The 22,177-nt window shown below is 34.4% G+C and overlaps 2 long non-coding RNA genes across 2 annotated transcripts; both read right to left on the bottom strand.

Moving 5' to 3' along the window:
* Positions 1–7,536: 7,536 nt before the first annotated feature.
* On the bottom strand, positions 7,537–7,859 carry LOC118067704 (uncharacterized). The gene is made up of 2 exons (XR_004690417.1): positions 7,761–7,859; positions 7,537–7,690 (listed from the first exon to the last, which is right to left on the bottom strand). It is a non-coding gene; the product is annotated as an uncharacterized lncRNA (long non-coding RNA).
* Positions 7,860–11,866: 4,007 nt separating this feature from the next.
* LOC118067678 (uncharacterized) lies at positions 11,867–12,384 on the bottom strand. The gene is made up of 3 exons (XR_004690410.1): positions 12,212–12,384; positions 12,080–12,133; positions 11,867–12,004 (listed from the first exon to the last, which is right to left on the bottom strand). It is a non-coding gene; the product is annotated as an uncharacterized lncRNA (long non-coding RNA).
* Positions 12,385–22,177: the final 9,793 nt, after the last annotated feature.

Here is a 22,177-nt window from a genome sequence, read left to right as displayed (position 1 = left end):
GGTATGTATTTATTTATTCATTTGTTTTAGACTATTTTGATGAAAATATTTACATATTTATGTGAATTCATCATCATTTATAGAGAATTCATTTTTGTTTAAACCCTGTAAATTGCTCTGATTCGAAAATGAATTAAGTGAAAATGAGGATGATGAAGTAATAATGAGTGATGAAGATATGATGTGGAATGGCGAGAGAATGGCATGGCTTGATTTTCGGGAAGAATGATTTTTAAAAGAAATTTAACACTGTTGATATCTAAAAAATTCCGAATCTGTTTGATAATGTCGAAAAATAATAGTCATACTATCAAAAATATACTAAAGTTTGGAAAGCAAATCCAGAATTAAAAGGTAACAGTTTTTTCTTGTATTTTTCCTTTTGATTATAAATTTATGAATAGAATTGAATCATACTTGTAATGTTTTGTTGACGGTTCATTTTAAATTTTGGCGCGGCTTGCACTTGCGCGAAGGAAACTGCCAGCTTTTTGAAGTAGATTTGCTCCGTCTCATGCTTACCTCGTTTTTCTTTTTCTCTCTCTTTTTCTATTCTAAGCCATGGATGCTTCTGTTCGTTTACACAATCTAAAGTTTATTTTAAATTATTTTAATTATTAAAAATTGTTTTTTACGAACTGTATTCAATTTTAATTCATTTGTGCAAAGTGTTTATATACTTATATAATAAAAATGAATCATTTTTCTATTAGAGGTGAATATGTGATGTAAAATATAACCTCATAACTTATCTCACATGAATCTCTACTGACGAGTTTTGAAAATTTTTCATGTCACGATGTTTATGAAGTAATTGCTAGTTTTTTTTACAATAAATGTTTAAATTTCAGATTAGATTGCATCTGATAGCACAGATGACACCTTGGCTCTCTGTAAATATTGTAAGATAACCGATAAAGCTCACAATAAAGATTTGATTAGCCACTCAAGAACTGAAAAGCATAAAAAAGCGGTGGATCTAGAAAAATTGACGAAGTCATGTAAATCTTTAAGGGCCACATTCAGACTAGTTTTGTCAGACAGTTCAAAAGTAGCAAAATAAAAAATTGCAGCATACATTGCTGAGCATAGTGCTATTTAGGCCATAGATCATTTGATAGACATATTACCACAGTTGGATTCTTCATCAGATGCTCTCAAAAATCTAAAACTTCATCGCACTAAATGCTCTATGTTATTAAAAAATGTTCTTGGTCCATCTATGCCTGAATATTTAATCGAAGAAATCAGGAATTATTCCTACTCATTAATTATTGATGAAAGTGGATTCGCCGTTGGTACCGTAGGATCACTCATTCTGGTCTCTAATTCAGGAGAAAGAATAAAAATGATGAACTGTAAAGTTTTGTGCACTATTCACTCACTTAAGTTACTGTTTATGCACAATAGTCCATAAAACAAAATGAAAAATAACGCAAAAAAAAGGTCTCGGGGATTACTCGCACTACCTTATAGTCTAGCAGTATTTCGTGACTAATAATTCTAATGTCCTTCTTGGGGAGTGAGCTGGTCTCCGCCTGGCCGTCGGTGAAGATTCGGTCGAGCACTTGCTGTCCTTTGTGATAGTTCTTTATTATCCCACGCATCTGGACACGCCACCCAGCTCGGATACTCCTTTTTTTTGACTTGGGCATGTAGGTATCAATTTCAAAGAGCTTATCTTAACTGTTTTTCCTCAATTTTTAAGCTTAATCATGCAGCTGCAGGTGCTTTATTTATGAGGTAAATAATCAATTAAAAAAAACAAAAAAAATTACATCAATTACTTCGGAATCCACTTTTAGATTAGGTACTAATACCTTGTAACACCTAAATTTTCTCAAGGCGAGTCCCCAAGAAAATTCCCGCCCCAATTTAATAATTTATCTAAATTCCATGGCCCAGGATTCTATGGCGGATGCGTTACAAAGTAAATTCTCTAGACACAAATTAAAATCCAATTTCAACTTTATTATATAAACTATTTACAACATATATGTATTCTATTCTAGATTTCCAATTGTACAGTTTTACAAAGTTAACTTTCACTTAGGTGCCGTTATACTCGAGAGAGAGAGTTGCTATCTTAAAATCCCACCCAGAAGTGTCTACCCCGTGGCCTAATCTCTCGTTGGTCGGGCTACAACCCAGACCGGGATACTCGAAGAGCTAACAACTCTTCGAGGGAAGGCTACAACCTTGCCTGAATAATCGACGAGCTTCAACTCGTCGACGAAGAGCTCCAACTCTTCTAGGGGGTATAGGTGTGAGCTACGACTCTTCACCTTCTAATTCTGGAACCCTATCTAAGTAAGGACAAGCTACAACTCGTCCGGGATACTCGAAGAGCTAGCAACTCTTCGAGGGAAGGCTACAACCTTGCCTGAATAGCTGACGAGCTACAACTCGTCGGCGAGGAGCTTCGACTCCTACACGGTTCAAGATCGTGAGCTCCAACTCTCGATCGCTAGCTAAAACCAAGAGCACCAACTCTTGGCTGGAAGGCTTCAACCCTCCAATTCCTATTTTCGGAAAGCTTCTACTCTCCGGGGCAACTAAAAGGCTACAACCCTTTAGCCAGAGCTACAACTCTGTATTGTACGACGTGAGCTACTACTCTCGTCGGTCTCGTTGGTCTAGTACCTCGGAGACAGGTAAAGTGACGATCTCCGCAAAATCCAGCTCTTTTATACTGTTTAGCTCCGCCCACTTTGCTATCCCCCACCACTATTGTGGTGAGTTGCGTGGGGAAGTCGTCATGGCAACAAGATCATCACAATATCTCTCTCTCTCAGATCTATTACGTTTCTTATGACCCTCTCTCTCTAATACGTGGTATTAATAGGCTTCGCCGATAATTTAAATTTCGCGCTATTTCTCATAGGTCGATAAAATGATTTTACTGATTATCGATTCATCAGACTAATTAATTTTCTATAATATCGGCCTTAAAAATGTAACTTCGTTACAACCTAATCTAGAGATTAAGTGCGGGTCCCTAGTCTCTACTCTCTCACTACTCTCTAACGCTAGACCTTTATTGACGTCCTAAATCCCTTGTTAATATTTTAAAGTGAGAAAATAGAGTGATTCAGGCCGTTCTTACAATTTTGTAACAGAATATGATTTGATTATTTAATAATTATTTAGTCTCAAGTAATTAATACTGAGAATATTGCCCTGGGAACATTCGGTGTATGATTCGACCATCTCGCCTTTTATTTAAATAATTTTTAGCTGATGCTGCGTGTAAACGCGCATACGCTCATGCCCACGTGTATGTGCACACACTTACCCCGTGATATAACGTATTGAAGTAATTGAAGATTTTTGGATTTCAAAATTTCAAGTACTTTTGGGTCTTAAAATTCTCGAACCAGGTTCCCAAAGGTGTATTTCAAAAATCACCAGGTAAATTATCTTTTTTTACCCGATTTTCAAATAATTAAAAGAGTCGCTTCGCCTCGTGAAGTATTAGGCGAGAAGAAAAGCGAGTAAGTATTTATTCACCGCATGTTCCAGGTTTTTGCTTTACCGGCCTCAAGGCCCTCGTCTGCCCCACCACTCTAGCGGTGGGCGAACGACTTTACCGCTTGGCATTTTTAAACTTATTTTCTTTCTTGAAATACTAAACGCATAAAAATATAGTATGATGGCATGAATGGAATTCATGTCATAGATTCCGTGGTTATCAGGGGATCAATTTTTATTATATGTAGAACTATAAAAGTTTTCCGCTCGGACACTAAGTCTGCGCGCGTGCGCATTGGCTTTCGCCTGCTGCACGAACATGTGCATGAGACTTGAGTGCTTGGTGCGAATGGCAAACACATTTTATATATATTGTTGGGCGATATTTCGCAAAGCTTTTGAATAACATTGGAGTGTTCACCAAACATGACACGGGTTGTATCAGCAGAAAATCCTATTAAATTTGATAATTTCAATCTATACTGTGTGACACTGTTATAGATGATGTTAAATAAAAGTTCTGATGTTTTATCATTAACTTCTACCAGATCAAGAAGCTGTCTTTAATACAAAAATTTTGTGATGAATATTTTATAGTAATTGCCAAAGTACTTTTAATTGGAATATCTATTGATTCATCAATAATAAAGGCGTATTTTACGTCAGAAATTGTTTCGTAAGTACTTTTTATGCTGATCTTGTTCCCATTTACTTCTATAATGCTGTTTTCGAGCCTGGAAAATGATCTACATGTAGTATAAGGTAGATTTTTCTATATATTATTAATTATGAGTATCTTTCGTCTTTATTATGCACACATTAATTGGTACTTACATTTTTATTATTTTCTTTAGTGGCTTTACGCCATTTTGATGGAGTACAATAAATATTGTTATCATTAGACATTCTTATTCTTCAGGTTTATCTGGATTTTCATACAGGTATTCTAAATCCTCGTTCTTGAATGGCACTATATCGTCTTCAGCTGGAAAAGTATACCTCAGAATACTCAAAAATTCATCAAATGTATTCAGTTCTGGATCATTATATAATTCTGAACGATCTTCAAATGGAAATGAATCGCAACAAACACAAAATTTAATACCACCACAGCTCTCACCAATCTTTCTGCAACTCACGCGCCACGAACCCTCGGTCCCCTGCCCCCTAGTAGAACGAAATCTGCGACCAGGCTCAATCGAACCACCAGGCTGCTCACAATGCCTACAAAGCTTACCCAAGAGAGCCCACCTTCTTTAACAGACAACTACAAGGAGCTCTCTTGTGCTGTACTTTCAATCAAGCCAAGAGGAAAGAGTGGATTGCGTTCTGCCATACTTCTAATGATCACATACCCCTCGGTCTGATCGAGCAAAAAATTAAAAATTTTAAAAACCGAACTCTCAACTTCTTTCCCGCCCCAATTTAAAAATTCCGGGCTCTAACGTAGACGCTTTTCTATCCTGCTACAGTTTGTTAATGCCAACCGCCTTTTCAGCCCGAGGAGGGCAAATAGGGGTATAGGCTAGGGCCTTATCTCTGTTCCCTTCTTCTTTGAGTCCTACGTTGTCGATGCCCCACACCACATTGATCAAAACTCTCGAATCCTAAAGTTTGCTGACGACTTCTACTTCATTGCCTCGAACGCCTTAATTAATCTTGATATTTAATCCATCCAACGGTCTCTCGATAAAATCACCCCATTTCTCTCGGTGAAAAATCTTTATATTCTGTCCTCCAAAACTCAATTTATGGTCTTTACAAAAAAAAGCACCCGTACACTTAACCTTACTACTAACGGTACCACCATCATCCCACAACTCCAGGCTGAACTCTTCGAAGTTATATTTGACCCCAAGCTAACATTTGTACCACATTTGGCTCATGTCGCGTTGAAAGCAAAGACCTTTTTCCCAATAATCAAAATGCTTAGAACCACATGGTGAGATGCTAACTCTTCTATTCTACTCAACATTTAACGCTCCCTTATCAGGAGCTAATGGGAATATGGCTTTCATATTTTCTCCTTCTCAAACTATACCACTGTCACTAAATTAGAGAAAATACAATATCCACCCGAAACGGATATCGTTCGATATCCGTAAAAAAACGGCGCCACGTCACTGTTGTTTGAAAATCAGATATTTTCAAATTGTTCTCCATGAAAAAAATGTTTGAAATCATATAATTGCGCCAAGTTGGACTTGCCATAATCGCAAAACCATAAAATTGTTTTTATCAGTTGTTTAATAAAAAAATCACATATGTGTGCATAAGAAATTGTAGATCGAATGTTTGATCAAAATGTTAATAAACATTTGATAGCATAAATCTTATTCAGAATTTTCCTTCAAGTGTTTGAAGTGTCCCACTAAAACTGCCATCATCGGATGAAAATAAAACTTTGCGCCATGTACACGTCTCAAAGGACTCTGCAAATAACCAAATTTTTATTTTTGAATAATCATTTAGAAAAATTTTGGAACATCAAAAAAGTTTGAAATCAAATGGAGTGCTATGCCATCTATAAAATTAAGTCTTTTTTTCTTTACTTTCGATGAATTGTGTAAGAAAATACTTTTTCGAATTTTCTTGAAATAATTTAAAAAGTGATTTTGTAGCTGGAAATTTCCGATAAATTTTTTTTTGCAATCAATTTTTACTTAATCTAAAAAAGTAGCTAGTTAAAAAAAATATCATAAGACGCGGCTAAATTTTTAAGAATTATAACCGGAAATCTTTTATCAATAGACAACATTACAACAATTGGGCCACGTCTTATGACATTTTTTTAGCAATGTTTACAGCAAGGCAAGTTGATAACGAAGTCGAAATGATACCAATCTTTTCACACTGCAAATCCTAGGCTGTTATTCTTGAAGACACTTTCAACACGCTAAGCCTCTTCAATGTTAAATTCCGTAAATGATTTTTCACACACTATGAAATGTGTAAAAAGTATCTACAAATATTGTATAGTTTGTTTCTGGACATTTAACATTGAATACGCTTTATGTGTGTTCTTTTAACACGTTTTTGGAATCTTGGGATTTGCAGTGCACAAGGGTAAAGAGATTAAGTTTGACAAATGATATAGGATGTATTGGTTTTTTTCTATCTATGCTACGATACAAGCTTATTCTCGCAAATTTGTCAGGGTGAATGCTATTTGACTGGTATAAACAGTAATAAATTAAGAGAATTGATAGACGAAAATGAGAAATCATTTATTCTTTCAGGTAATTAATAGAATCTCTTATTCATTGTAAATAATCGATGTGGCATGATTGCGTTACATAAGAATCGATTGATTGAGTGAAGTTTCAAATAAAGATTTCGACGTTTAAATGTCCCAATTCTAGATACGTAATACTTTGTGATAACACAAAGGAAAAAGAAAAAATAGGTCTGAGCACACTTTGTCTGTGCTAACACGACGAACTTCCTATTAGTGATTGTTTATAACAAATTTAAATAGTTATAATCAAGGTTCGTTAAAAACATCTAAATCCATGTGATATACACATTACTTAATCAATTAATACAATTTTTAATTGTTTATAACAAATTCGTATTGTTATAAACAATGTGTAATTTTTATGAGTCATATTTCATCATTAACAATATTATTTTGTTAAAAGCATCCAAATCCATGCTGACAAAGAAAAGACAAGGATTCAAATTGGAATGTGCGAAAAACGGAGTTAGGGGCGTGGCTTAATCTGTATCTCGATGAATACTCGATAAAAGCTAATGGTCATTATTGATTGTATATTGAAAATCATTCTATGATGTCGATGTTGATTAGTCAAAGAGATATTTACAATTAAACATTGCGTCTTGACGTCATGCTCAAACTTTTCTGTACAGAGTAGCGTGTTACTCGCCACTATAAATATGAGCTGCGAGAGCGTGCTAGTTGGACGTAAGGCAATGGTTGGACTAGGGGCAAAATGTGCGGGTGACGTGGCACCGATCATCTACTGCTACTCTAGATTTGGCAAATTACTCTCTCTGCAGAATAACTTGTTAGCACCAACAAAGATCTCGCATTGAATAAATTGCAAACACGAGCAGAAACGTTCGACGGGATGCATCCCGTATTTAGATTGTGATAGATCATTTAAATACTCACAGACTTTATACGCCAAGAATTCGGCGTATCGTGGCCAGTATCAGACTTGAACATCATACTCTGAATACTGCCGTGTTACTGATCCTAAAGGAGAAGAACAAATGACTGAAGGATTCATTATGGCTTACCAAGATGGCGTATTTTCAACACTCACCTATGGGCGTGATTTTATACACGAGCAACTCAAGGACACAAGATGCCGAGTTTGCTACAGCGATGTAGATGTGATGCTATTTTATGTCTAATCGACTTGTTCAATACTAACGCGCTCAGCCTACATTCACCGAAATAATGCCGGCTTAAGAGTGCTGTATTAACACCTTCGGCAGTCTTATCGTATGGATGAGACGCTTAGTGTTGCTGTAAGTGACTGATATTGTATGTGTCTCTTCAACGGCATCTCTAAGTAGGATAGTATGACGGGGCTAAAATAGGCCTAAGCTTGGGCCAACTTTGCAGAACTTTGGGCCAATCTTGTAAACTAGTGGTGGCCCAGCCATGGTGAGAATCTGGAATGATAGCACGGAGCCATGCATGGTTGCCACGATTGACCCACGCTTGATTTTCAAGTTGGGGCCATCTTTAATTGTCAAGACTGGCCCATGTTTCATGGGCAACACTGAGCCATGTTGGAATAATAATATGAACAATAAAAATAATTCCCATTACATTATCTATTGCTCTATATGAATTTCAATTACATCATATATAGAAGTTAGTCTTGTGATGGTGGAGGTAATTGTGGATGAAAAACTTTCTGACGTTGAGATCTGCCACCATCTCTGTCTTTTACTCCGGACAAAAAAACGACTAACAGCAGTCACTACTGTTGTTTGTCCCTTGGATGCAGCATATTTGGCTGATAGAAATTCTACAATAATAAACATTATTATATAATCATAATTGATATTATATTTCTGACATATTAATTAAATATTGATTATATACTTTTTTTTTATTTATTTCATGATGATCGCGTGGACATCATCTTCTATATTAGTATTTCCAGCCGAGATCATTTGAAAAATATCCTCCCGTAAACAAATGTGTAGATAATTTTCTAAAAATTGTATAATAATTCATTAACTTGGAATAATTTGTAAGAATGCATCTGATTTATAAAAAACTGATAAATACCAATGCAATTTTCTTTTTGTTGACTATTTTTTAAAGAATCATCAAATTGTTTGAATTTTTCGATTTCATCAAATGGCACATCTTCGCCAATCTCTTTCCATACTTTTTGTTTCTCTGGTACATCTCCTGAATACTGAACTGTTTTCAATAATAATTGAGTTTGTTCATTTATGGTGTGATTGATGCTTTGTCGAAGGCTCCTTAATTCTCATCGTAAGAAACCTCCCATGTACAGCGCCAAGCTACGGATATTGACAACTCTTAAAAATTGTAAAAAAATTCACCATACTATTATTAATTAAAATATAAATGAAGAACTACTAAGAATTATCAAAATACATTGATAAAACATGAAAGAAACTTTCCATAACTTTTAGATTTAATTGAAAATTTTTCGTTTTGATAATTAGGCTTATTGATACGAGTAATTCTTTGATTTTTTGTTTTTATTACAATTGATTTAATCGTCAGTAAAGAATTGAAATTTTATTAGATAAAATGATAATAAATACCTGTGATATCCGTTGGCGACAATCCTGTTACCGCCTCTTCATTTTGCTGATTAATGTTTAAAATGTTATTGCCAAAAGAATCTTTGTGAATATTAGTTTTAGCTTCTACATCCACCCCGTTTGGGGAAAATGCTGCATTTTCGAGAGGTTTTCTCGATCTTGCTCGTGTGCAAGCTACCCTGGGGGAGTTTAAAACTATAGGTTGACTGCCATTGTCGACGAACATATTACTGTCAAATCTTTCGTAGACAAACCTTTTCCTTTAAGATTTTTCAAGTCGTTGGATCCCTTGATTACAGTCTTCTGAAATAAAAATAAACTTAACTCTTAAAGATGTTGCAAACAACAACTCTGCATATTTTTTATCCTTAAAATGATAAATTATTATAACCCTTTCAATATTTGTTTGTATACAAACAAATTTTCAATATTCCCTTGTCTTAAACAATTACCATTAACGTTTAACACACTCTCAATGAAAAATATTCTATTGTTATCTAATTGTATAATATTATCAGGATGACTACATGAAACAGTGATACCACGTAATTTTACTTTGTTAATTTTGCGATAGTTTTTTATGGTGTTGCGAGAGGTTAATCGCAACCTGTCAGCTGGACTCGCTCTCGTCTTAGCTCGTGCTCAGTCGAGCTCACCCGATCCTAGCTCTTCTTTTAGCGTTCAACTAATTACAGCTCGTCTTCTCCAACGTAGCCAATGATAGTTGTCCTTCTATTGTGCTAGGTCTACGACGCCGACTACAACGTGTTTGCAGCCGTTTGTAAAATATTCTCTTATAAAATCTTCTAGGAAATCATTCGATAAATTTGGTTTTGAATCACCACAGCATAAGACTACAGATACAGGGCTGCTTTCATAATCACGATCATGTACTTTTAGTACAAAAGGCCACGCTTGAGTCACTGAATTATCAAAGAGTACAATTCCATCGATATGAATTTGTACAGATATAGTTTCCTTCTTATAAATATCTGAAGATATTATTTTTTCCAAAACATTTTCAATTCCGATGTATGTATAATTACTCGCTGTTTCGCGCTTGCTCATAATAGTTTACATAGGACGAGAGTGTTTCGTTCCCAATAATTGCTAAAAATTTTTTTGGTAAATCTTCGTGACCTTTCTTTCGTAGAATTGTTAATAATTGCGTCACTACATTGAAATGAAAAAAAAAAAGAAAAACTAATTAAATTGAAATAACAAAAAAAAATGGAGTTTCTTTTAATTGTGACTTCGGAGCTCAACGTCCAATGTTGCTGTATGGATGGGGATACAGGAGCAACGTCAGGAGTTTTCAGGTGTTTAATTTAAACGCTGTTCTTCGCGTTTTTGGCAATTTGTAACGGAACATTAATTTTGTTTTATAATATTACTATTGCTGATTACTTCGAATTTAGTCATGGGAACGTCCAGTCAACAGATCCTACATCTCGCTTTTGTTTAAACTTTTGGCTGACGCTGCCTGTGAAAACGCATCAGTCGGTAAGCATGTATGTGTACACATGCACATGTTCAGTTTACTTATTTTTGTTGGAACATTTAAAATATGAAATTTAGAGGATTTTTGGGTCCTAGGTAATGAGACCCCTTTCAGGAACATATCTGCCAAAAATCGGCAGGTAAATTGTTAATATTTCTCGATTCATTGAATAAATAAAGTACCTCTCCGTGTCAGAGAGTATTAGGAGAGCATGAACGCGAAGAGAGAACCGTTAGCCGCGCGCCTCAAGTGCCTACCATGCCGGCCTCAAGACCCCTGTCTGCCCTGCCGGGGCCTTGTTGCTTGGCATCTTTAATCTCAATTTACTCCTAAAATATGAAACATATAGAAAAATTATATATAATAATAAATTTTTTGTCTTGAATAGATGCATGAATAGATTTTATTATTAAAATCCCTTGGTTATCAGGAGATCGAACAATTATTCCCTAAAACTACTCGAATATGTTTTGAGCTCTAAGTTCACGCGCGTGCGCAGTGGCTTTCGCCAGCTGCACGAACATGTGCGTTGGACTTGAATGTAGTGGTAAGGATTAGGTACACCTAACTATAACTGTAGTAGTGTATTTTTATTTTATTTAACCTAAAACTAAATTGAAGTCCGTCAGGACATAACAGGTGTGATACTAATTTGTAGAAATGCTCTTTTAACATCTGAAATAATCCCTATTTTTTTTTCTCGAAAACGCAGAACCATTGTAGGAATCAACTCTATTAAATTCGGACTCGGTTCAAGGTATTGATTTAATGATACTCCAACTGTACACTTGCTGATGCATCAAACACTGGTCGTAACCTCGTTGTACTATTATCTTTCAACACATGACGATGAGGCAAGTCATGACCCCACATACTGTATTCTTTAGCTGGAACCTTTTTAATGATGCCTTCTTCGAGCCACTCTTTAAATACCTGTTCATATTCTTCATAAAGACCTTGCTGTTTTAATTTTTCTTTCGTCATCTGTAGTCATTTTTGGGGTAACTCTTGAAATCTCAAAAAACCTTCAATTGTCGTGAAAGGAAGATTTTCTTTTAATGTTTTTTTTGGCATCTGATAGATCCGTAGTTGGAGCTTGAGCTCTTGTGTTCATGATCAAATTATGTTTTAGTTCATCAACCTTTTCTTTTAAATCATTTTGTAGACTTCTCTTTATGGAAGTAAGTTGATCCTTCATCTCTCTCGTCATTTTTAGGAATTTTGCATCCATGTAGTTTTTCAATAATGCTGTAAGTCAACAAATGAATTAAATACATTGCATATATTAAACTAAGTCCAGACTGTTACAATAATGCTACTAACCTTATTCGGGATGATTTTGGTCTATTTTATATGTTAAATCTTTCAAGACTTCTTCTGAAAAAAGTGAAAATAAATTCTTTTCTAATTAATATTATTTTATTAATTTTGAAAGAAAAGAAGTTCATTCCTTACCATATTGACCAACTTTTTTAATAGTTGATGTTTTTATATTTTGTAGTGATTCTACAGGTAATACTTTATGAACTCTCCTTGGGTCATCGATTTTGAAAATTAATCATAAATTATTAATTGAGAACAACGGCTCTATTCCCCGCTCCATTTTCTTCATTGTTCTAGGCGTTAATTTTTTGTGGCTGCTGTGACATTCTTTACCTTTGTTGAGAATTAATCAATTCTCAGTTTGAATTGCCAGCTGACAGGAACTTCGGCGGCCATCTTGGGACGGGGTCGATAACCAATCGACCAAATACTCAATAGTTCTCAATTTTAGTCACTCATTTGACTAATTTTCAGTGTCCTTTTTGACTAATGAAGTTCTTGTCGCCATTCTTTCCCTGTTCTCATTCACGTGTACACGAATTCTAATTCTTCTCTCATAATTCTTTATTTTCTGAGTCAATCATTAGTACTAGTGCAACTTAAATTCAACAGAAACATTTCTCAGACATTCAATAAAAATTCAGTGAATCAAAAATTGACATTCAGTGATTTCTCACGACATTCAGTCTTCTTATTTAGTAACAAAAAATCTTTCAGTGTATCTTGTGTATGGTTGGTGCTAAAAATAAAGAAATTATATTTTTTATAAAACCTGACTTCCGTTTGCTCTGTTCTGACACAATCATCCCTATCCATAAACGGTTAGGTTAGGCTACGATTGCCTCGTTCTATTCCTCGATCAAATTATATAAAAGGAAAGTTCAGTATTTGAAATTAACACGGAATTATACAAATAATTCATGTAAAAAAATTACTCACGTGCGCATGAAATTATTGTCACTAGAAATAAATTCCATTCATCTTCTGGATACTTTAAAGATGACAGCCAGTCTGGTATTTTGCGATAATCCTTTTCTGGTGGATATTCACAGAACATATTGTTTTCGTTTATTTTTACAATCCACGATGATCGTACAAAGTCCATTTGGGACGTTTCTTTCTGTTAAAAACTTAAAAACTCAAATTCCGCGCCGTCAGCTGAGATGGCGCAGCACTCACTCCAGCACACTCTAGAGCCATCAGCAGTTCATGAAACTCACAAATTGGCGGCATAACGCCATTCCCGACACTCGACCGAACACGTACGGATGTTCAATCGTTTTATGCAACACTTCAAATGCTAAAAACTCGTGAATTTAGTGCAACACTCCACAAAAAAACACTTATCATTTCTCACTACTTCGTACAAACTCAACTAAGTGAACCAGAAGTGAAAAAGAAGTGCCAACACCAGCTCAAACATTCGACTGTGATCTTGCAGGTTAGCCGCGATCACGTGTACACTCAGTTGTTGTGTCAAGCCGGGCTGTAGATCCATAAAGTTAATAGAATGTGTGTATCAGTGCAACGACAATAGAGAAACTCCATCATCACTCAGCCAGAGCTCCACAACGATTCAAATTCATAGTAAAATCTTTCGAACACTCATGCATTGTGTTGATGATGTCTGCACTAACACACACTCATCATATAGACATGACACAAACATTGAACACTCAAATTAGCGAATTGGTGTGAAGCAAACGTGAATAAATATTGTTGATTATTTAATATAGGATCTCCTAGTTCTTTTTATTTTCAGCATTCCCTGAGCCTAATATATTTTTCAAACTTCTAACTGTAATCATCAAAGTGCTAAACACTTTCTTACTTTTTTAATAAAACTTATGATGGCGTAAAGATAACTTTGATCATCACTTATTGTTGTAATTTTCAAAACTGTTCTAACACAATAAATTCCACTAGTTTTGTCAAAAACGCCAATAACATTTTGTGATGTTCACTGTGAGACTCACGGTGGGCAACCGATTTGGTTCTCAAAAATGTATATGTATTTACAATTCTATCTAAATTTTTCTCTTTCTCTTCTTCTTTCTCTCACTGATATTGAAATTCACTTGGTATATCACGAGTTAAATTTATCATCATGTGCTTTAGACAATTAACATGCTGCACGCGAAGATGTGGAGCACGACTTCTTGATAACCATATGTCCATTAGATTTTTCATCACTCCACTGTACAGAAGGTACATTGAATTTAATACAACTGAACATACTGGATTGAAATTAGGTATTTGAAGTAGTGTAGTCTCAAGGCCAACTGTATGGTGTTCAACTTGTCCTTTATTTATAAATGATTCTTTTGTATGAAATGATGTATATATTACGAGATAAATTCGTTTTTCATTTCAACCTTGTTCTACCTTGTTCTTTCGCAGACATAAAAGCCACCAGCTCCTTTAATGCACTTCAAATATGATCTAGCTGGAGAGTCTGCAATAAGAGCAATATTATAACACAAATACCTTTTCTTGCCTACAGTTACACCATCGTTTATCAATGCTTTTGCTTCTTGAATAAAATCATGTAAGCATTCACACACTTTTTTAGGCTTTGAATCATCACAATAAATCGCAGCAACGTAAGGTTTTCGAAACATATTTATCATGGAAAATACTTTCACAGTTATTGGCTACACTTAAACTTGGGAGTTATTATATAACTGCATGCCATCAATATGCACAAATATACTTATTTCATCTTCTAAATACAGATCAGGTGAAATTATTTGTTTCAGATTCCTCTCTATTCCTATGTATGTATACTGTTTATTGTTTTCTTTACTTGTTTCCATTACCTGTAAAATTCGATGATGAGTCGTACCTAATAAGGCTTGCGTGGTTTTCGATAGAGACAGAAAACTTTCCTCTCTTAATAACAACAACAGCTCAGTAATCAGATTCAATTGCAGAGTATTCGAATTCTTAGTGCCTACTAAAGAATTTTGTAATTTATTCCATTTCTGGATGTATTTTCGAATAAAAGATTAATATTTTCATTTGATGATGCTGACGCATTGAGAGTTTCTGTAACAGCATTTTGATTAGATGAATTCGATGGCGTTGTTGTGATTAGAACTTCTACATCGAGATTTTCACTAAAAAATAACGGAGACGTGAGAACTTCTGCATTTTCTGAACTGTCAAGGTTTTGATCAGCTAAACTTTCATCACGAGAGGACACACAATCCTCAACACTTTCACTACACTTATCTATATGTGCTATTTTTTTTTTAAACGATGTTTCTCAATACGACGCTTATTATTTGGCATTATTTTTATCTCTTAATATTGATATGTGGTCTAACTTGGATGGCTCTAAGTCAGATAGTCTACAAATATTCAAAATTGCTTAATGCCGGACTTGTCCATCGGCGCTTCAGTCATATTACTGGACCAATTGTCGAGAAGTATTTCCCTCATGGCCCAGCAGACAACTCTACGGCCCTAGTAACGCCAACAAGCACGCAGTCGAGCAATTGTGGTGTCAGTTAGCTCCAGGCAAATCACGCGGTCGACTCTGTAAAATTTCTCGCAGTCAAATCGCATATTTGTGCAGCAAACTCACATTTTTTAGTCGGAATTCAGTTCAGTCGTTTCAATACAAGTCTCAAGAACAAACGTGTACTATAATAAACAGTCTACACAGTGCCAGTGGTCCAGATCAATCCGTTTTAGTGTTTTTGGGCGCGAAGCTGAGCTAGCGTCGACGCCATAGTGCCTCACGGACAGTCGCACACACAGTACACACCCGAACAACTCCACTGTAATTGTGTGCATGTTGCTACACGCTGTGGTAGAACAGTTTTTTTTTGTGATTTTATCATTCAGACAATTCTTTCAGTGATTGTTAGATACAGAAAATGGACAACTCACAAACATTTAGTGGTTAATTAGTAGTTACTTTTAAAAATTCATGGGCTAAGTGATTTTTGTATTAATAAAAAACTAGAAAAACCCGACTTTTTGAGCTGTGTGAACTCTCCCGCGAAAGAAAAGTAAAAAATAACGGATATCTATAGTATTCAACGAGAAAATGAGTGTGCCAATCTTAATTTCGTTAGTACCAGCTCCAATTTAAAAAAAAAATCAAAATAAAAATTTTTTTTGTTTCAAATAAAGAAAGGAAAATTCTTAAGGATTGTGCCTCGTTAGTAGATGATAGTACTGTTGTTTTTTTGTTAGTACCACTTCCAATTTAGAATTAAAGATTTTTTAAAAACAATAGTTGAGCTAGAATTCGTCAAACTAAAGTAACACTACAATGAAACTTGTTTATGCTATATGTAATTGAAACATTGATCCAAAGTGAGACCTTCCAGAGAAAAATAAAATGGATCTACACAGGTCCACATTATCGCGATGTTTTAGATCTAATTTAACCTAATTGGATCAACTCATATAAAAAAAGCTAAAGCAAATTTAATGTACGTAAATCTATGTACATCTAGTAAAATCAACACATATCTACGAAAATTACTGTACGTCTATGAAGATTTTCATTGATCTCGATATAAAAAAAAAAATTTAATACATATACAGATATCACAGAAGATCTAAAATCATCAAAACAGATGTACACGGAACAAAGTAGATCTAGCTGCGCCGAAGAATAGATTGGAGTAGATCAATGTAGATCTATTTTACTTTTTCCGGGTTTGCCGCTTATCAAGATGATAATTCTATCATCAAACGAGATCAAACCTACACATATCCATCCTAAGAGTAAAATAACAAAAAATTATTCAATGAACGAAACAATCAATAGCAAGCTCAGTGTGTTATTCGATCGTAGATAATAATACCATTAAAAAACCTGGTAATTATTTAGAATTGGGGCTCCAGTCAAAAATCGCTCCAAAAAATTTTTCACCACCTGGAAACTATTTTGTTAGGTAGAATTAGATAATTAAAGGTGGGGGAGACATGTTTCATGAGGTTTCATCGAGAAAAACACGATTTTTAGGTGTAGGTATAGCTTAAGTTCGAATAATAAAGTGACGAAGAGGATGGAAGGTGCGTGTTAAAAGGGCATAAATAATTTTGTGATTATTAAAAATATTTATGTTCTCTTAACAACGCACCTCCCATCCTTTTCGTCATGCTATTAATAATCAAAAACAAGAATATATATTTTAGAATAAATACAGTTTAGAAAAAATGTCTGAAATAATGGAAATAATATGTCTCCCCCGCCTTAAATTTACTATTTGTACCCTCAGAAACAACCCCAAATGCATAAAAAATTTTTGGAGCGATTTTTGACTGGAGCCCCAATTCTAAATAATTACCGAAATATTTTGTTGAATACGGAATAGAAAAGTAGTTCTTTTTTTTTAATTTTTCGATAAACGAAAATTTCTAATTTATTTTGTTGTATCTCTTGCACTTTTACTGTTCTAGGAATTTTGTTTTTGAGACCTGAATAATAAATTCTAACTTCTAAACTCATTGTCAAGGTAATGGAATACATATGACCATGTCTTTTCACCTTTTCTAACAAGTAATTTTTGGATACATTCTATTTCTTCTTGACTCCCCACCACAAAACTTCTTCCCGCGCATTTATACCGGCTTCATTCCCACTCTTGTTGCTACACACGCGCAAATGTGCGTTGGCGCACGCATGCAGCGACAGAAAGAAAAAAAAACAGAAGCAAGAAGTGAGTAGAAATCCCGTGTGGCCTCTCCTACTACTTCTTTTGTTAATGCGCAGCTTAGTACGCGCACAGCTTGCGAGTCCTTGGCCAGCCTCCGACGCGCAGCTCAGTTGCGTCGCGCACTCTGCCTCGTATAGACATATCTTACATTATATACATATCGTTTTTTTCCTCATTAACTTACTTTCCCTTTTGGTATTCAAAAATTTTGTTCGGTGTTCAAAAATGAGATTTAATTATAAAATTTTAAATTAAGTTCATAATAAATTTTTTAATTTCCTAAACTTTTTTATTCAGAATGCACAAAAATATTTATGAGAATATCTGGTTCGATTCTAGTGTGGCCGTTGCGTGACTCGTTTTTTCTACGCATCTTTTTTTGAGTCCAAATGAGCACCAGGTTCGTGAGAGTCCTACCGGAAAAAGTTCTCGTTATTCTAGTTTTCATTGTCTCTTAAGTTTTTTAATTTTTTTTTCTTTCAAATCTGCTCTTAGCGTGCGTTGCTATTTATGGAAATACATATAAAGATTACGCTGAAAAAAAAGAAACATCGTCGCGGACGGTTGAAATATGTAGTGTTCGTTTTTAGATGTCTGCAGTGCGGTGACGAAGCGGAAAGGCTGTCGAGAAGGTCACTGATAAAGTTTAACCTGTAAACTAGTCAACGATTTTATTTATTGAATCAAAACGTGTAGACAAGTGAATCTCTCATCACTTCTTTAACGCAAAATTTTCGATGCACAATTTTTGGAGGAAATAATATCGACACACCCAGTACGAGTGGAGACAATAAATTGGAAATAATAAAAAAAAAATAAAGCTTGTAAAAACGCGTACGTTTCGCCGGCATCAAAACTCAAAATGGACGTCGGCATCGTCGGCCTTTATCTGACCGACAAGTTTCATTGAAGAAAGAAAATTCACTGTTAGTCAAGCCATCACATGGAAAAGTATGCGGTTTTTTGAAGAGAACTAAGAGAGAAGGCTGAACAGTCAGCTCTCAAGGTGAGTAAATTAATTCGCGTCTAACAATCATTTACGGCGCCATTTCGATTAATTTACATCATATAATTAGTCATACAGTTTTACGTCAACTTGTTTGGGTAGAAAATATGCTATAATTCGAGGTTTATACTTCAAATCTTTTAGAGAAAATTCCTGTATAAAAATAAATTGCATAAATATCAGGTTTATAATTCTCAAACTCGAAAATTATCTTTATTGAATACTTGAAATCATTTCTAACGGCTCAAAGATCCTTGTTGCTACCCAACGAGTATGATCGAGGAAAGTGGACAGAGGTCGTCCTTACGCTTCCGGCGAGCTCCACGAGGGTCGCATGGCGGAATGTAATTCGGAAACAGCCGGCAGATCTTTTTAACTGGCGACACGCCCATCGTTTCTCTTCATATACATTTTGCTGGTAGGGCTAATTTAATTAAATTTTACGCTAGGACTTTAGGCGTATCGCTTTGTCCTCATTTTCATGCAGTTTCCGGTTTCCAAATAATATTTTTATAAATCACTCAAAAATTATTTGCAAAACTCCTTTACTAAAATCTTTTTACAAAATACCTTTAATTAATTAGTATAATTTTATATATTAAGTTGATTTCCGCATATAGAGTTGAAAGTCTACTGTTGGATTTTTTTTTATTATCAAATTTGAATAATTACTAAGAAAGTATAATTTATGTTGAGTAAAAGATTTCAAATTCCTGTAAAGAACTTAGTTCTTCATTGACTGAAAACTTATCTTCTTACAGTAAGTAATAAGTAAAAAGACCAATTATCTACTCGCGAACGTTAAAAAACTTGCCGAAGGCATTTGAACACTTCAGACGATGAAGAAAGAGAAGGTTAGTGATGATAATAATAACCATTCCCACCCAGTCTGTAAGGTATATGTACTAAGTGTACGCCTACTGTTCCTGACGAAGCAAGTTACACCGTCGCTGGCAGCACCACGATTACTCCCTCATTCTAACTACCTCATCGTTGAAAAAAAATGACAAAAAATATTGCTATCATCCAGTAAATAACTATAACAATAACGACAGAATGTAACGAACTTCACCACGTGTTAGCTCATAGATTGCTGTATATTTGTGAACATAATTAAGTATGAAAATGGATGTTTTTAACGTTTTAAAAAAGTCAATTGTGATAAAAATATATATTTAGGATAGACAGGATAAACAGCTGAGCCAATAGAGTATTTTAGGGGCTCATTTCAAGGACAAAATTATCATAAAATTCTCGTAAGCATTGCAAGGTCAACGCAAGATTCATTTTATATCTGAAAGAATAGAAAGTTTAAGGCCACGTGGTCGCATTCTAAAATTTTAATAGTCTAACTGCAGTTTTTTGAAAATTTACTCCATTAAAAAAATATATTATTTAATTGATTAATTCATGCATATGTGTATATATATCTGTATATTTAATTTTAGCTTCGGTTAAAACATTTTTCAGGTAGTTTTTTTTCAGCTAAATGATAAGTAGTATCTGAAAAATGTAATCAAACGTGCACGATCGCAGTGGAATTCAAAGGAACGGCCATTTTTTCAAAATGAATTAATGCTCATTATGGATATTAGACTCTGTTAATTTGCATAAAGGCGGGAGACGTTGATACAACTGGTTGGGCGATAACGAACGACTGCTGCTCGATGAGATCCTCGCTTGTTATTTTTTATCTTTATCATTATGTTCTCTCCCTTTTCTTCTTATCTTGTGTCTATCACTCGATTCCCAACACATTTAATGCTTAATATATATAATAGTACAAACACTTGGAAAAAAAAAATTTATTTGAATTGATGATGAAATCAAATATCAATCATTTTGTTCAAAACTTTTATTAAAGATTTTGTAAATGCCATCAACTTGTTCAATCTAATCGTAAAATAATCTGTTGAAATGAAAATGGTTATCTAATCATTGGATCAAATTAACTAGATATTTTTATAATAATTCTAAAAATATCTGACGCTGAAAGCTATTTCATTAGTAACATCAACGCGTGTTTATGAAAAATAATTTGAAAAAGTTTAAGTAAGATATGGTAATAAAATAAAAGAATAGTTTTTTTTAAGCAGTTTCTTAACATTTCAAAATTTGCACAAGTATTCATTCATTCAAGGATAATGTCGCGTCACGTGTAATGATTCACATGATTTTAACATAAAGTCTAAGAAAAAGTAAACATGCATGTACGCAAAGTGGATACACTGAAGTGGTTGAGGACTAGTCTCGACTTTGCTTGATTCCATGACGACACCTGCATGTAAATGCGAGCATTATTCGGGCATTTGAATATTTAAAAGCGTTCCCGCGAGAGTAAAAATAAGAAAAAAAACGAGTAAGAGAGATGGAGGAGAGCAAAAGAAAGTATAAAAGAGTTGAAGAAGTAAAAGAAGATTGGTAGTGGGGAAGATGTTAGTAGTAGAGGAGGAGATTCAGACCCAGCAAGATGCCTGCAGATCGAGTCTCCATGATGGCGTTTATTTATTGCCAGTATTAATACCAAGCCTCACAGAGTTGGTCGGTGATTACATAAAACTTGCTTGCTTCCCTCATCATCCTCTTTCTCCCTCTTTCATGTGCTCTTTTGCCAGCTAAAAGCCTTAACGTCGCATCTTGTCTTGACACATCACTATCATAAGTGAATACTATTTCCAGATAAACAGATTTACTTCAAATTTACCTCACTACAAATTAAAAAATAACTTACCCTTCACTTTCTTAATTTACTATAATTCTTGGAATTATTCATTTCTTGTCATTTCCTTTTTTCCGTTTCTTTATACTTGATTAAGATATAAAGTAAAAGGATCAATTCAATAATAGTTGGATTATGGAAAGACTAAAGGATACAAGGGACTATCATCGGACGGAGTATCTGTTCACATCTTACCGGGCAGCATTAGATTTACGTTCAAAATTTCTAATACTGTCAGGTAAAGATGTCGTCAGGATTCCGAGATCAACATATCTTCTTCAAAATAGCAGACTTACATATTTTTTAATGGAATTTATTTATTTAAAAAATCCAATGGAAGAAGCGGGACATGAATTTGGGAAACATAATTAAAGGTCTTCATGATCGACGAAAATAAGCTGAGTATGGAATCCAAATTCGCGGAAAAAAGTTTTTCTAAAGTTGTCAATCAAGGTAATCGTTAGTAAAAAGGAAAATTAATAGTCTAAAAGTTGAAATATTGTTATATTCATTAACATCAAATTTAGTGATTAAAATAAAATACCTGTTGGTTAAATATAAAATTTTTTAAATATTACTTAGTATTTATGAAACTCTAATAAAGTAATTTTTACGACCATTTGAATTTTATTTCATACGTGAAAGTTATTTTTACTATTATATTTTATTGCAGTAGATTTTTTTTCCTCCAT

This window comes from Chelonus insularis, unplaced genomic scaffold (assembly GCF_013357705.1).
Source record: "Chelonus insularis isolate UGA/USDA-ARS -01 unplaced genomic scaffold, ASM1335770v1 contig_126_pilon, whole genome shotgun sequence".
Taxonomy (NCBI): domain Eukaryota; kingdom Metazoa; phylum Arthropoda; class Insecta; order Hymenoptera; family Braconidae; genus Chelonus; species Chelonus insularis.
This window is presented reverse-complemented; position numbering and strand designations above follow the sequence as displayed.